Raw genomic sequence first — 17,555 nt, 5'->3', positions numbered from 1 at the left:
TATTATTATAACTGCATGAACCTCCCACATTTGCAGGAAACTGCACCCTGTAGATAAGTTTATCCAAGGTTCAGGAGAACAATAACAGAATCTCCTGAGTGGCAGCATACAGAGGAAAGGTTATTAACACTCATCAACTATGATCTATTTAAAGATGACCCTGTTCTCCTGTATACACTTACATGAAGGAAAGGGAAGGGATGGGGTAGGATGATGTGAGCAGAACATTCCAAGGTTATCAGAATTTACAATAGATGTTCAAAGGACGGATAACTGAAACATAAAACTGTTTACCACTTTTATATGAAATTTACTGGAGTACAAATGTTTGCTCAGAGGACAGAGCAGACCAAACCAAGCTGGTATTATTGCTGACAGGCGTGCTGGTCTCCAATAATGAATACACGAATACAAATGTTAATGTCTTTGTAAAATGATTGGGCCTGGAAACCCTACATTTCTAAAAATGGAAATTTACATCTTGCCTACACTCAAACATGCTAGCACGGTGGTAGGGTGATGGGGTGGTCGTTACATCCTCAATGTTTTCCCTCCTCATTGGGCTCCAAACAAGGGTCACATGAAAGGCCTACCAGGGTGGGTTCTTCTGGGCTACACTAGGCACTTAGTACAGGGTCACTGCCTTACACATGGGGTACCATTACTTGGAGAAGACTTTTGAAAGTCCCTTGGATGCCAAGAAGATAACACCAGTCAATCCTGAAGGAAATCAACCCTGAATATTTACTGGATGGACAGATCCTGAAGCTGAAACTCGAATACTTTGGCCACCTAATGCAAAGAGAGGACCCACTGGAAAAGATCCTGATGCTGGGAAACATGGAAGGAAAAAGGAGAGGAGGGTGACAGAAAACAAGATGGATAAATAGCATCATCGAAACAATGAACATGAAGTTAAAGCGAAGTTCCGGCCACAAAAAGAAGATTTCAATGAACATACCCCTGGGACAGTCAGGGCTAGTACATTCCACAATGGCTAGCCTCTGATCTGTCCCAGTTCGCACTTACCTTTTAGAAGAAATACTCACTTTTACAATTTCTTCTCCAGCGCTGCCATCTCAGGTGTGGGCAGCTTGAAGCCAGCGTGATCCTCTTCAGTGTCCTCTTCCGTCCTCTTTGGTCCCACGATGCACTGCGATAGCCCCGCCATCACTTCCGGGGCCGCAGCGTCATCCCTGCACAGCTTCTGGGCATGCCCAGAAGCTGTTTAGCAAGGTATGATGCGCCTGAACCGGAACTGACGTCGGGGCCGGTGCAGGCGCATTGATTCCTGGGAGCGATGACGTTCAGCTCCCAGGAATCATTGCAAAGCGGAAGTGATGGCGCGGGCCGCGCGGCCGAGGGAGGAAGTGGAAGGAAGGTGAGTATTTTTTTTCTGCAATTACAAGGTAAGTAAAAAAAAAAAAATCGTAACTTCCCATTTCTTTTTCAGGTGACAAATAGGAAGTGGCTGGCCCAAAATCGACTATGTCGATTTTGTGGCCGGAACTCCGCTTTAAGCAAGCTCCAGGAGGCAGTGGAGGACAGAAAAGCCTGGCGCGCTATGGTCCAGGAGGTCACGAAGAGTCGGACACGACGAAACGACTGAACAACAACAATCTTTACTTGAACAGATGACTGAATTTTAATAAACTCTCACAATGTTACTGTGCATCACCGCAATCACTTGCGCATTTAGGAGGGACATGCAGAATCAATGCCCTCTCCACCTGTCAAGTGTATCACCGCTACCTCACTCCTAGTAGCGATATAGAGCCCCACTGTGCACCTAGTGCTGACTACATGCGTGTACTTCACCTAACTCTTCTTCTTCTGTACCTATGTACAGGATGAGGGCCCGATCTGCTCCCATTGCTATGGAAGACCAATCACTGCAGGAGTGCCGACAACATCTCCCTCGCTGCAAGAAGCACATGTATACGCTTACGGCAGGCCGCTAGACAATTCTTCGTTACCAGACTATGTGAGCTGATTACTTGCATTACACCCCTTTAGTAACTTCAGACCAGGCAAAGTCAAAGTTTCAGACTCTTTACTTGAATAAATTAACATGATGACATACTGTATATAGACGACAGTCCGAAATAAAGTGCAAACATTTCCTTAAAGCGTTGGTTACCATAAAAAAAAATTAAATGGATCCTGTTCCCTTAAAGCATGTTATACAGCACAGTGCTTGTGCTGTGTAATTTGGCCCCTTGTATAACCCTTAAAAACCTGGCTGATCCTGACAGTTTCTACCCTCCCCTCTGTACACTGACCACGATGTATCATGGCTGCTGAGCCCTGACACCGTTGTCAGTGTACGTGCCTCAGTTATCCGCAGCTCTCCTCTCTGTTGCCTGTGTCCTCCTCCCCCCTCCCTCCCTGCCTGTCAGCTCCATGTCATGGCCTGCCCACCCCACCTGCTGCTGAAATAACTGTTAATGTATTCTATAATCGTCTTTGTCGCCTAAGCCTGTGTGCCTCTGTATCTGTGTTTTATAAAATAAATGCAGTATATACCTGATTTCAGTGTGCTGCTAGGCGATCACGTGATCGGCCAGCTCTCTTTCTCTCCCCTTCTCTCCTCCTGATCGACGTCAGCAGGGGAATACCAGTCCCATCCCCTGCAGATGTCAGACGGGGAGAGGAGAGAGCCAGCCAGTCATGTGATCACCCAGCAGCACACTAAAATCAGGCACTGTATATACAGCATTTTTTTTAATAAAACACAGAGACAGAGGCAAACAGGCTTAGGAGACAAAGAGGATTGCACAAAGTCCTGCAATTGGCTTAACAACCACTTTAACATTCCTAGTCCCTAACTCTGGCTTGTGGCTGTCCCAGCATACCAGCATAGGAAAGACTCCATCTTTGGCAGTGTCCATAGTTGGCGTATGGCGCAAGCTCCAGCAGTCCTCCTGTGCAGTGGAAACTCCGACTTCGGCCCATCACTGGAAATCCAGACTGCGATGGCGAACCGACCAGGACCAAACCAGCAGAACAGCAACTAGAACCCCCTGGCAGCCCTAGGGCCTGGGCCCCTTTCTCTTTTATAGCACACAAGATCGGGGTTGTTGGACCCAAGAAAACCTGCCAAGAAAACCCTGGAAGCACAATTAACTCCTAATTTTCCACCTGGGGTAGCGCTAACCACTACCTGTCTACAAACATACAGCAAACTCACTTTATGGGTCAAATAATTTACACATGTGATTTACACTTTTATTCTCTGGTCCTATCATGAACAAAATATTAATTGAACCTAACGATATCAGGCACACTTTTATGTGCAAGACAAAACTATAGCCATAGGAGTCCATGTGGCTGTCATGGGGCTTGAGTGACAGAGGGGGGGCCTGGCTGAGGTCTGAAAAAAGTTTATAAAAAAACTCCACCCCTTGCTTTTCATTGCCCTCCACCCCAACTTCTTCCCGTTTTAAAAGATACCATTCGATGACTGAAAAATGAGCACTACTATTTTTTTCTGCATTAGTCCACATACACAAAGCAGAAATCTTAGCTGCATGAAACAAGAGGGGAGAGATGAGTGGATTAAAAAAATATACAGAAGTGTTGCACTCAGAAACATGGAGGATGCCAGGTTTATCGCTATGCTATGAAGAGTCCATTCTCAGATGATTATTGCAAAGACTATCAATCAAAGCTGGATACAGGGTGGGCTCATGAATGTACCTATAAATGCACCTATGTAACACACGTGTAAAGGGGAACTTGACTCACTCCACTACAACCAAAGACACCTCCTCCCTCCCCAACCCCACATTCTCCAAAAAAAATAATATAATATACTGACACTGTAATAATGTGGAGGTAATGGGAATTACAAAGGTATACTAGACCAGGAACAATGCAAAACCAAATAAATGAAAAAGGGTAAGGGATGGAGAAATAAATGTGACGATAAATGTGATCAAAGGTCAAAATAAATAACTGATTGATTGATTAATAAATTGATTTATTGTATTGTAATTTTTGTTTTTATTAAAACAGTACTTTTTATTATTTTCTAAGTCCACAGTGGGATTGTAATATTGTAATCTTAATATTATATATAATTTTATAAAAAAACTTTTTCAACTTATATATTTGGCTTCATGGATTTTCCCCCGAAACATACCTCTCCTTTGATAAGATCATGCATATTGACTCTTTTAGTGTTGATCAAATCTCTCTTATATATAATTCTAATAATAATTTATTTTGTTTCATTTTTTTTATCCTACTCTGGACCTAAGTGCGTAAATACTTTAGTTTATTTTTATTATTATTAATATCATTTTTTTATGATTATTAATTTCATTTTCAGTGATTTTATCATTTATCATCATTTATTAATACTTTCTTTAATTCTTTACCTATTATTATGATTGTGATATTCATGACTTACTATTTACATATTGTCAACTTACTCATTTTATTTATTCGTACTTTAATTCCTGCATGTACGATCTTATGTATATTCAATAGAGGCATTTGCCCAGTTAGCAAAGGGTTAACAACTGCACTAAGCGGCATCATAAATTCTTCCTGGAGGATAGGGCTCTTTCACACGGCCGCTCTGATTTTTTATTCCGCTGCGGCACTTTTTTTTTTCACGGACACGGATGACACTTGTGTCATCCGCCCCGTATGTCCGCATATCATCCCATCCGTTTGCGGATGATATACGGACATAATGTATGTCTATGGGGATTGTGGATGTCAGCGGATGACACCGCTGACATCCGATTTTGCATCCGTTCCGTTTTTTTAACGGAAGAAAAATAGGGTTCTGTTCCGTTCCAAAAAACGGAACAGAACTGAAAGGACAAAAATCGGATGTCAGCGGATGGTCATCCGCTGACATCCGCAGTGCCATTGACATACATTATGTCCGTATTTCATCCGCAAACGGATGGGATGATATGCAGACATACGGAGCGTCTGAGGTATAGCAGTCTGCCCTACCTCAGTCCCACACAGATGGCACTACAAGTCCCAGCATAGAGGGCTGCCATCCCTCAGTTCCCCCACAGCAGGCACTACAAGTCCCAGCCTAGTGAGCTGCCATTCCTTAGTCCCCCACAGATGGCATTACAAATCCCTGCATAGCATGCTGTCATCAGTCCCCCACAAACAGCCCAAGGAGACTTCAACGTTGTCACTACAGCCTACCACCCCCATACTCATGCCATCTTAATAGCGTAATGGGCCCCTGGCCAAACAAATACACTGGGGCCCCTGCCAGGGAGATGGTGACAGTGGGTGTAGCTAAATTATGCTACATACTATGCGTGGCTTTTTAGTCTGACGTTTTTTTTATATACACTTTTTAAAAATTTAAAAAAAATATTTTTTTACATTTTTTTCACAACGCTGTTGGGAGCTTTAGTGAAATATCAGGGGTCCAAACAGACCCCTGAAGTCTCACTTTTGAGACAGAGAAAGGGACTGAGGAAACACATTCCCCAATCCCTTTCTCTGTGACTTCAGCTGCAGTGCAAATGAATGAACAGGAGACAGAGGCTCATGTCCATTCATAAACTGAAGCATAGTAACCACAGTTTACTATGCTTCAGTTATGGATAAACACAGTAAGTGATCAGTACCGATATCTCACTGTATTCATTCAGAAAAGGAAGGGGCTAGTAAATGACATATTTACAGGCCCCTTCTCCAATTCTCTTTACCGAAGTTCCCCACAGCTGCTGGCGGGAGAGAAGAGAAGGGAAGCTGACAGCTGTGCAAGGGAGGGGGGGGGTGCACACAGCTAGGTCTGGGCAGGGGGGAATCCAATAGTGGACAGAGATCAGTACGGTGAGTGGTAGAAAAAATAGAACTGATCTTTTGTGGCTCTTACCACAGCAGCTGAAAGCCGGCATCTCCTCCTCCCTCCTAACGGCTTTCAGCAACTGCAGGGAGAGCCACATAGGATCAGTTCCAGGTATTTCTCCCACTCACTGTACTGATCACCCACTCTCTCCAGTGTCCACATGTGATTCCCACTGCTGGGGGAAGAAACTGCAGGGGCCCTCCATGCACCTGGGGCCCCTGGGCAGTGCCTGTGCGATTACTCGGCCATGCCCTTACCCTCACTCCCTCCCTGCCATACACTGCACCCTTCCCCTTTCTCTCCTTACAACATTGTCCTGGCGAGTTCCCCTCCAGAGTTCTGGCAAATTTCAGTTCCATTCTCACTGCAGGGTGGAATGGAGGCGGGGTAAGTCTGGACTAGAAGAGGAAATTACATTCCCCTCCATGCGGGGCCTATGCAAGCACTTCATTGGTTGCTAGGATGCAAGGCAGACCTAGCAATCAAAAATTCTCATAGCGACATGCAGCAAGCGAAATTTAGGAGTGTAAACTGCCCTGAAGACTACAAGCCTCCATTTTTTTTGTGGACAGTTTGTTCTGTCCACGGACATTTAATGATGGAACAAAAAAGGGTTGTTTTTTTATAAACTGTCTGTAAAATTACTGACGGTTGGCAGCTCTGATAGTTGGATACAATTTTTTTATTATAAACAACTTTATTGCTTACAAGGTTTCCTTTGAATTGTAACATTTATTTGTTTGCCTATAATGAATCCCCTCTGATCCAACCCCACATGCCCCCTAGTGGCTGGAAATAGTATGTATTTTTTGTGTGCACTAAGGGTTTGTGAACATGTGCCACAGGTAAGTTTTACTTTTTTATAAGTTTAGCTGCATTAACTGATATGAGTTTTACATAGATAGTGGCCATTAATGGTATTGGCTAATATTAGGGATACTATATAGACCACCAGGCCCTAATGTTGAAGGGGATTAATTTGTAATAATGTGGTAAAGGGGGGCTAAACTAAATTTTCTGGTCATTAGTGTTAATAATCTCTAATATCAGATGTGCAATACAGAGTGGGTGTTGCAGAGCAATGTTGCCAATCCCCAGTATTTTTACTGGCAGCCCGTAAAAAAACGGGTACTTTTCTCCTGCCAGTAAATGCCTGTGACAGGAAAAATGGGATTTTTTACTTACCGTAAAAAATATTTCTCTGATATTCACTGACGGACTCCTGATTTTCTTAACCACCTCCCGCCCGCCCTATAGGCAATTGACTGTGGGAAGGATAATGCACTCTGCGCGCCCCCGCGACACACCCCATCTCTGATCTTGGTAAAGAGCCTACTGACGTAGGCTATTTACCATGTGATCAGCTGTGACCAATCACAGCTGGTCACATAGTAAATAGGAAGAGCCGTTGATCGGCTTTCCTCAGTTCGTGCCTGACAGGCACGAGCAGAGGAGAGCCGATCTGCGGCTCTCCTGACAGAGCATTGATTACCAGCACAGAGCCACTAGAGCCACCAGGGATGCCCACCCATGACCACCAGGGATGCCCACCATAGCCACCAGGGATGGCAATCAGGGCTCAGGGGGCCTGTCAGTGCCCTCCCCATCAGTGCTGCCCACCATTGCCATCTATCAGTGCTGCCCACCAGTGCCCATCATTGCCATCTATCAGTGCCACCCACCAGTGCCCATTATTAGCCACCTGTGCCGCCTATCAGTGCCCATCAGTACCGATCAGTGCCGCCTATCAGTGCCCATCAGAGCCACCTATCAGTGCCCATCAGTGCCGCCTATCAGTGCCGCCCAAAGCTGCATATCAGTGCCCATCAGTGCCCAATAGTGCCCATCAGTGCCACCTATCAGTGTCCACCAATGCTGCATATCAGTGCTACCCATCAGTGCCACATATCAGTGCCCATCAGTGCTGCATATTAGTGCCATCCCATCAGTGCCACCCCTATCAGTGCCTCCTCATCAGTGCTTGTCAGTGCAGCCTCATCAGTGCAGGAAAAAATTTATCTATTTACAAAAACTTTTAACATAAACAAAAAAAAGTTTTTTTTTCTCAAACTTTTCGGTCTTTTTTTATTTGTGTAGCAAAAAAGAAAAAACCTTGCGATGATCAAATACCACCAAAAGAAAGCTCTATTTGTGGGGAAAAAATTACATAAATTTGGTTAAGGTACAGTGTTGCATGACCGTGCAATTGTCATTCAAAATGCAACAGCGCTAAAAGCTGAAAATTGGCCTGGGCAGGAAGGGGGTGTAACTGCTCTGTATTGAAGTGGTTAACCATTGGGTTATACTGCCCCCTACAGGAGTAGGGCACTAGGCAGAAAAAGAACTTGATAGAAAACCTCGATAGAGGGGTGGGTGTTGGATCTGTCAATGAACATCAGGGGATTTACGGTAAGTCAAAAATCCAATTTACTCTTTCGTTCATTGACGGACACAGCTCCTGATCTTCTTAACCATTGGGACGTCTCAAAGCAGTGTCAAACATGAGGGGTGGGAACAGCAAGAAAAATTCCCAAGGCTAAACTGTAGCCAACCAAGTAACAGGAGCTCAACCAAGACAGCTGGAGCCCACCTGAAAAACATTACACCCCCATAGAGGAAACAAGCCCCCTAGGCAGCCGCAAAACCTTGCGTCTAAAAGAGGGATCCGCAGATGCCAACACATCCACTTTATAAAAGTTTGTGAAAGTGTGCACCAACGACCAAGTAGCAGCCTTGCACACCTGTGTTACTGATACCTGATGACGGAAGGCCAAAAGAAGCACTAAGCGCCCGTGTAGAGTGCGCCTTCACAGGGAAAGTAGAACCTGACCCTTAATCGAATAGGCCTGAGTTACCATCTGTTTGATCCATCTAGAAATAGTTTCAGAAGAAGCCGATAGTCCTTTTCGAGGCCCATGTGTATGTTGGATGTTTTTGCCTTGGATACAGGGAAAGCAACACAATGTCCTTATTCAGATGGAAATCAGAGACCACCTTTAGAAGGAACGATGAGAATCTGAGGAGACAGATGAAAAAAGGGAAGGCGGGGGGGGGGGGCGCTTTTTACTACCCTCCCACCCAAAAGCCACCTCCACCAGGGACACAAAGGACTCCAGGACCGCCATCAGTACATCAATAGATGGTTGGGACCCGGAGGGCCCCGTAGGCTCTGAGAGGCAGTCAGTTGGGGAAATGTGCTCCAAGGACTCCATGAGGAATAAGGGTACCCCACAAAAGTGCAAAAAGACAATGCCAAGGAACACCCCCACCATGCTGGTAACACCACCTGGTCGCCAGCCACAGAGCACCCCCAGATCCTGCAGCAGAGAGAGGGAGAGGACCCCACCAGACTCACCACCCAGCCAGGCAGTCACCCAACCAGGCAGTGACCAGCAATAAAAGTACTCGACGTGCGGCACCCAGGAAGGAAAGAGGCCCAGTAGTCAGCACCAGGGGATAAGGAGGGGCTCCCACAGCTAAAATGGCCAATCAGAAGGCTGCACAGTAATGGTTACCATTCATTTCAATGCCAAACTAAAGAAAAATGGCCACCGCAGCTACACAAACATGGCCGCCAGCCTAAACAGGAAATAGGCTACAACGAAATGGCTTCTCCCACGCCGCTCCATGAGACCCCCAGGGACCCAGGAGGGATTCCTGGGCCTAGGCAAGACACAAAGCAAGAAGGGGGGGCCTTGGCAGGAGCCCCCCACCAGGTACAGCCCCCCCACATCTGATCTCACTGGCCAGACTGGAGTGACCACTGGATCTAGATTATCCAGCCCTTCGCCCATTCCGGCAATTGATTGTAGATCTTGCAGGAAAACACCGGAAGAAAAAAAATCTATCTAAAAAGAAAACATAGCACGGCCCAGAGGTCCCAGCAAGGAACTAGGTCCTTACTCCTGACTAGGCAAAAAAAAAAACACTGCTTGAAACAAAACTGAGTACCTATATCAGAGAAGGGGAGTATACCTCCTGGGACTGCCTATAGGCATAGTCAAGTTATTTTTCTGACTAGTGTCCTACTCCTGTAGGGGGCAGTATAACCCAATGGTTAAGAAGATCTGGAACTGTGTCCATCAATAAATGAAAGAGAAAGGTTGCCAGTAAAAAATATGACTGTGACACTCAACTCCATCCGAAACCATGCTTTTGTGTTCGGGCGGGTCTGGCGGAAGCGGTGCCTTAGCTTGTTGTGTAATCTCTTGGTGCAAGGGAGCCAAACGGAGCAGCTAGAGCCTCGTGTGCGGTTCTGTGCAAGCAAGGAAAACTGGGAGCAGGACTGTCAGTGCTGTTTGAACTGGAGTGGACTGAAGGAACCACCTGGCATGGGGAGAGACTGTCACTGTGACCCAGCAGGGGACCGGACAGGATGTGTCAGGTTGGCTAGGTATTCCTGTGAAAGTCAATTTCATGTGTGTGTGTGCCAATTCTGACAAGTCAAGTCAAGTGCAACATCACCTACTAGATGCTGGTGTCACTCTCACACTACTCGCTTAGTCCTCACTAAGCTTTTCCAATGATCCAGCCCCCACTAATTAAGAGTACGTTGGCACGGGCATAACTAGGGCATAACTAGCAGAAAGTTCATAGGTAGGTAGCCAAATGCACCTTCCAAACATCAGAAAAAAGAGATAAATTCTGTAGCTTTGTACACCATTTTATTGTACACCCAAGCTATCTTACCCACGTACCATTGCCAGTGCTCTCTGTGCTCTTGCTCTAGCATACGGATCTAGGAGTATTCAGTTAAAACTTTCACATGCCCCATTCCCCAGTGTGTGGAACAGGGTGGTATCTGATTTTTCGATTCGACTCAACCACCACAGCTCAAAGAAGACTTGAGATTTAAGATTATGGCCTTGGCCTGATCCGCTTTGGGCAATCGTATGGCCACACCACATGTTCAGAAAATTTGGCGGTAGCAACTGCTTGGTCTGGAGTAGGGATCACCACAGTAAACTTTGGAAAAGTAATCCGCAAACACTTGTGCATACCGATACTCCGAGGTTGTTTCAGCTACTGTCAAAAAGTTCACAATATCTCAAATGGCTTGGCCATGGAGATGTCCAGAGGAATGGTGTGCATAGCTTGACCATTATGGAGTCCACAGCTCTGACATGCTTGACATGCCTGCTCTACCTAGTCTGCCAACCCTGGGCAATAAAAATAGCACCAAGCAAAGGCCTCTACAAGGTCTGCACAAAAATACACACTTGTATAGTGTAGAATCTGACAGACTCCTAAAACAGGGGGATTGTGGAATCACTAACTGGTATATGTCCTGCTGCTCATTAGAAATACTGGCTTGCTGTACCTCGAGTCGGTCCCACTGTCAAAGTAGTTGTCTTACTGAGTCTGAGAGTTTTATCCACTCCCAATGTGTGGGCCTCTACTTCAATAAAAAATGTCCATCTTTGTGAGATATCAGGATCCTGCTTTTGCAAAATAGCCCATTCCTTCAATGAGTAGATCTCAGTCACTGGTTGCAGTTACTGCCCTGCCTGAAAAGCTGACTTGTCAATGCCTCCTGACTGTTCAACTCCTGAGGGGAGAACTTCAGATTCCTCCAAGCACTGATCCACACCCCTTGTGGTTGTTCTAGAGCAGTGGTCTCCAAACTGCAGCTCGGGTGCCAGATGTAGCCCTTTGCTTACTTTTATCCAGCCTTTGGGGCACTGTTTCATCCACTGATACCAACAATGCAGGATTCCTCCTAATGACATCAACAATTGGGCCCAATGACACCAATGATGGGGCACAATTCCTCCCAATGACACCAACAATGGGGCATAATTCTTTCCACTGACACTGAAAGGTGGGGTATTTTTTTTCGAACTGACGTCAGGGCCTTTTCTACTCCCAATGGCCACAGTCAGGCCCCCTAAAGGGAAGGGCACTAAACTGGCCCCCTGTTTAGAAAGTTTGAAGACCCCTGTTCTAAAGGATAATGGGATAGCTCATCCATATTACTGTGCAACCTCCCTGACTTGTAATGAATTGTGTAAAAGTGGGCCAACAGAGCAACCCAACTGTGCTCCAAAGCTCCCAGCTTAGAGTCGATAGGTATCCCAGTGGATTATTGTCTGTAAAAATGCCCACATGTCCTCCCAATCAAGAATTCCACACATTTTTCAGTGATGGCCCAGACCAGTGCTAACAGTTCCAGCTTAAAATAATTCTAATTGAATGGATTGCATTCTGTGGGCCACATGCTGCTGCTGATATAGACAATAACACGTTCAACTTATTCCTGTTCTTGTGCAAGCACAGCCCCAAGCCCTTGAAAACTACCATCGGTGTATAAATGAACGGAATTCTTAAAATCAGCATATGTTCAAAGAGGAGCAGTGGTCAAATGCTCCCTAAGTGATCCAAATACCTCTTCTTGAGCAGCATGCCAGTTAGATTGATTAGAGGGGGATGATTTGCCTTTCTGTTGATTTAAGTGTCCACACAATACATGTGACAAGAGCGGCAATCTGGCAAATTTGAAAATAAATTTCCGGTAGTACACTACCAGTCCCACAAAAGAATGGATTTCTGTTACTATTTATAAGGTCAGCCAATCCCACACTGCTATATCAGGGGACACCCTTCCAGCCTCTACTAAATGCTGTAGATACTGTATTCAGTTTTGCATGAGGTGGCAGTTGCCAGGCTTAGGTTTGAGCCCATATTGCACAAACCTAGTAAAGACCTGGTTAGGATGCTGGACATGGTCCTGAAAAGTCTTGGAGAAGATGATGATGTCATCCTGATAAATGAGGACTGTGTGAAAATTGCAGTCCCCCAGACACCTTTCCATCAGCGTCTGGAAGGTGCTAGAGGCATTGGTTAAGCTAACGGGCATTTGACTGAATTCATACAGTCCCATGGGAGTGATAAAATAATTTTGTTCTTGATGCTCCTCTCTTACAGGCACTTGCCAGTAACCACTAGCTATGTCCAGTCCTCAGAAGTAACAGACTTGCCCCAGGGCCATCAAGGATTCCTCCACCTGGGGTACAGGGTAGGCATCTCTATGGGTGCATGTGTTCAACTTGAGATCAACACAGCACAAGCTCCCTGACCAGGGACATCCTTCTGGACTAGGATGATGGGGGCATATCACAGACTCCTTTTCTCCCCAACAGCACTAGTCTATAGCATATTGCAGATTAGTATTCAATAGTTTTTATAGCTTGTTATTTAACAAAACAGCAAAATAGTAAAACATAAAAAAGGGGTAGCATACAGAAAAGTACCACGCACCACAACAGTGCTTGTCAGTATATGAACCATGACAATATCGGCAACAAAAAGTGCAATATTAAGATATTTGACATTATGATATACCAAGTCCCAAAACTGAGGTTCTTTAAAAGGAGGTACAGCTAGAGTCCAAAGGACCTACCAAGCCGGAGAACAAACTGGTGAGCAGAGGCCCCGCCCCACCCCAGACACCCCTAATGGGCACAAACTGTGTCCACGAAAGGCGTAGCCTCCCCCAACCCCCTCCCCCCCTAGAAGAAGAAACCAATGGGCTCCCTCCAATGGCCAATAATATATCAACCCAGACCCATATTTGGGAACCTAAACTAGAGCTCCGCAATCAGAGCAGATAGCGTCTCTCCTGCAGCCAGACCCCCAAGAGAGCAAGCAAACAAAGGAAAGAAGGACAAGAGAAAAGAAAAGGAGAATAGCGCACACCACGATGGGCAGAGAAAGAAAAGAAAGAAAAACGAACATAAGAAAAAATAATAAAGACTGGAACAAAAGCAATGTAAAGTAATCCTATGTCCTCCCGCGCCGGACCCCTATTCATCCGACCGCAACTACGGAGCCTGCAAATATGCAATCCAGGGGTTCCACAAGCGGTCAAATCTATGTTGCCTATCCAAACGAATGCTAGCCAACTTCTCATTAAGCATAATCCACAACATTTTATGTTTCACCTGCAATATATTTAGTCCAGGCGTCTTCCAAGCATGCGCTATAGTAATTTTTGCCACCAGGAGAATAAAAAATATAAGGGAACGGATGTGTTTGGGAATCTCAACTGGCAAGTCCGAAAACAGCACCGTCTTGGCGTCTCTATCAATCCTTTGGCCCGTCGCCGAGTGTATCAGGTTAATCACCCGATTTCCAGTATCGCCGAACCTTCGGACAGCTCCACCACACATGGTACATATCCCCGTGCTGCCCACATTGTCAGAAACACAGGGGGGAAATGCCCGGAAACAATTTAGCTAGTCTCGTGGGCACCAAGTACCACCGGGATAGCACCTTATAGTTCGCTTCAACTAAAGTGGTGTTGAGTATACCCCTGTGCACCATGGTCGACCACCTGTCCCAATCCTGCTCATCAATAGTTTCCCCCAAGTCAGTCTCCCATGCCAGCTGATAGGAAGGCTTAGTAGTCAGGTTGGCAAATAGCCCGTACAGTTCAGTGATTCCCCCCCTCATCCCAGACTTCCCCATGCATCTATTCTCGTACAGAGTTCTAGTCGTGATGTCAGTGTGGTCATCCGTGAGGGTCCGAAGAAAATGGGTAATTTGGAGGAGGCGATAAGACTCCCCAGGAGGCATCTTTAGTGTCTCTCTGAAATAGGTAGAAGCATATTGCAGATTAGGTCCTTAACCTCCTGACACAGGGTGGGAGGAATATTCGATATCGCTCTCGAATAGGAACAGCATCTCCAGTAGGAATAGGATGGTCCACCATTTCAGGAAGTACATTCATCGTTTTCTGCCCCCCCCCCCCACCCCCACCCCTCCGGGGAACACCAGAACATGTTCCTCCAATAACTGTTCAAACAAAAACTCATGCATAGGCAAGGCCACTTGTTCCAGCACCTGTCGGTACTGAAAGTCCTTTTGTGCAGTCAAAATAGTAAAATAAAGTCAGCACTCTTTCAATGAAATTTACACAGCTGTGTGAAATTAGTGTATATATATATATATATATATATATATATATATATATATATATATAGTACATTAATAACCAATTATAACAAAAATGTAGCGCTAAAAAATTATAAAGTGTCCACGAAAGTGTGACCATAAACTGAAGTTTGTCAAAGCGACAAAAAAAAAAAAAAACATATCGTATTGTTATGGGTGTAAAACATAAAAAAGTGCTCCCCTTCAGCTTTCACCCAATGCTTGAAAATACCCATAGTGCCAATCCTTCATCAATGGTAAAAATACAAACTCACCAGAGGGATATACTGTATAATACATTAACAGCAAAAAGCTCTTTGTGTAAATGGCATCCAGCATCACCACTCTCGCTCCACAGATGGCAGGACCAGACTGCTCTATTCCACCCCACCAGGGGATGGTACCAGAGTTATCAGCATGGAGTCACCAACCAAAAACAATTATTTTGCTCATAGTGTAGTTGTTTATTATTTACAAATACTCTTTTATATACATACATCTTGTGCAGTCATTTCAACATTTAGGAAGGCGCAAGCACCCTTAACCCCAGGCAAGACATCTCAACGCATTTTTCCTTTTTGCTATAATCATCTATAATACCTAACTGAGCCTGTAGCATTACAGGTGTACTTAAGTTCTGAGATTGACCATTCAGACCAGCACCTTACTGCAACGCACTTTGAAAAGAGTCCTAGCTACCAGCCATTCAGCCTTCACCTTTATGCCTCTTCTGGCTTCAGCCATGACAGTAAACCCTTGCAGCTTATTTGTAGTTTCAACAGCAAAGGAACACACCACCTCTTGTCGTGGTAACTGCTGTATCCTATGTTGTGGGAATAACTGCACTCTCACCACCTTTTCTGGCTAAAGGTTTTCTTTTTGTATTGAACCTGATAAGCACTAACCTGACTTTGAAGCCGGATTTGTTCTTTTGGAGAATTGGCTGGTCACATTGTGATGTTCCTTAGCATTCTGGTTAAGTCCAACTCTCACAGGGCATTCATGCCCAGCACCACAAAAACATCAGTTAAGGTGGAACACTCCAATGGAAATCCAGTTGACTGCTTCTACAGTTATGCAGAGATTTTTTTGCAGCCTTCAGGGTCAACCATGAAAGGTCCAGGACTGAAGCTTGTCCAAATTGCTGCTGGTAAAAGGCATAATCCATAGTCGTCATCGCAAACTCCATATCTAACAAACACTGGGCCTGATGGCAGTTCAACATGTGTTTACCACAGGTGATGAAGATATCATCTTGGAGTCAAGCCTGGGGCTTGTTGAGGTTTTTCCCAGTGGGCATTCACCTGCTTCAGGGACAACTAGTTTAACATAAGAAGACAGAAGGGAAGCGCACAACTAGCGAAGAAAAACACTTAAAGTGTTTTACCGCAATAGTTGTGCACTTTCCTTCTGTCTCCTTACGTTTTGAAGCCAGTGCATTCCCTTGTGCACAAACCCAAGGAGAGCTGCAAATCAACTACTGTGGAGAGCTGACCTTATGAAAGTCAGTGTTTTGTGTAGCTGATTATAAGGACACTTTAAGTGCAATAAGTAAAAAACATTGTTTTTCATTTGGTGTACATCTAGTTTAACAGCCAGGGTCAGCCCTACCATGGGTCCCGGTGGGTCCATTGGACCCAGGCGGAAATCTGATAGGGGTGGCAAATTAGTGGCGGACTGGGCCGGAGGGTAGGTGTACGTCATGCGGAAGAAAGGCACTGGCGCAATTTCGAGGGGGGAGGGAGCGTGTACTGGGAGCTTCAGGGTTCAGGGAACTTCAGGCTTCTCTGCTGCTGCCAAAGCTGCAGGCTTCTTCTCTCTGCTGGCCCGCCCACCACCTGTAGCACAGAGACAACAGGGTTTTGGAGCATTTCCTTTGGCTCTGGAATAGGTGTCTGTCAGGTGGTGGGCAGGGACAGAAGTCCTCCGATGGCCGCTGCCGCTCCATTCTCCTGATCATGCCTGGTGTTGCTGTGCAGGCAGCGGGTCCTAGAAGCTGGAGCTGTCTTAGAAGGAGGGGATCCGCACACTGCTCCATCCAGCATGCATGAGCTTATCACATACACATCTCTTCTCCCTGCCAATGTGCTGCATCTGTGTAGGGGGTGTGAAGGCAGAAGATTACACAAGCAGCCAACAGCCCCCCTCTCTCTCTGCCTCTTCTCTCTCTCCATGCCCCCTCCTCTCTCTGTCCCCCCACCCCTCTGTTTCTTTCCCTTCCCTCTCTCTGTTGGAAAGTGACAGTGGCAAGTGACATGCTGCATCTGGTGGCAGACGGCGTGGCAAGTGACAAGCTGCATCTTGTGGCAGGCGACGTGGCAAGTGATAAGCTACATCTGGTGGCAGGTGACGTTGCAAGTGACAAGCTGCATCTGTTGGCAGGCGACATGGCAAGTAACAAGCTGCATCTGGAGGCAGGTGACGTGGCAAGTGACAAGCTGCATCTGGTGGCAAGTGACACGCTGCATCTGGTGGCAGGCGACGGTGGCAAGTGACACGCTGGATCTGGCAGCAGGTGACGTGGCAAGTGACACGCTGGATCTGGCGGCAGGCGACAGTGGAAAATGTCAGGCTGCATCTGGTGGCAGGCAATTATGGCAAGTGACACGCTGCATCTGGTGGCAGTCAACGGTGGCATGCTGCATTCGGTGGCAAATGACAAGCTCAGGGTTCCTACTGATTCTGCATTATGGTGAGTTCCTGTCCCCTCCCCGGCTCAGCCAATGGCAGGAGGGCACCAGTAGCTGAGCAGGCTCCTCAGCCTGCTCCTCATGGAAAAGATAGT

Source organism: Pelophylax lessonae, assembly GCF_965119305.1.
Source record: "Pelophylax lessonae genome assembly, chromosome: 2".
NCBI classification, from domain to species: domain Eukaryota; kingdom Metazoa; phylum Chordata; class Amphibia; order Anura; family Ranidae; genus Pelophylax; species Pelophylax lessonae.
Note: the sequence above shows the minus strand (reverse complement) of the source record.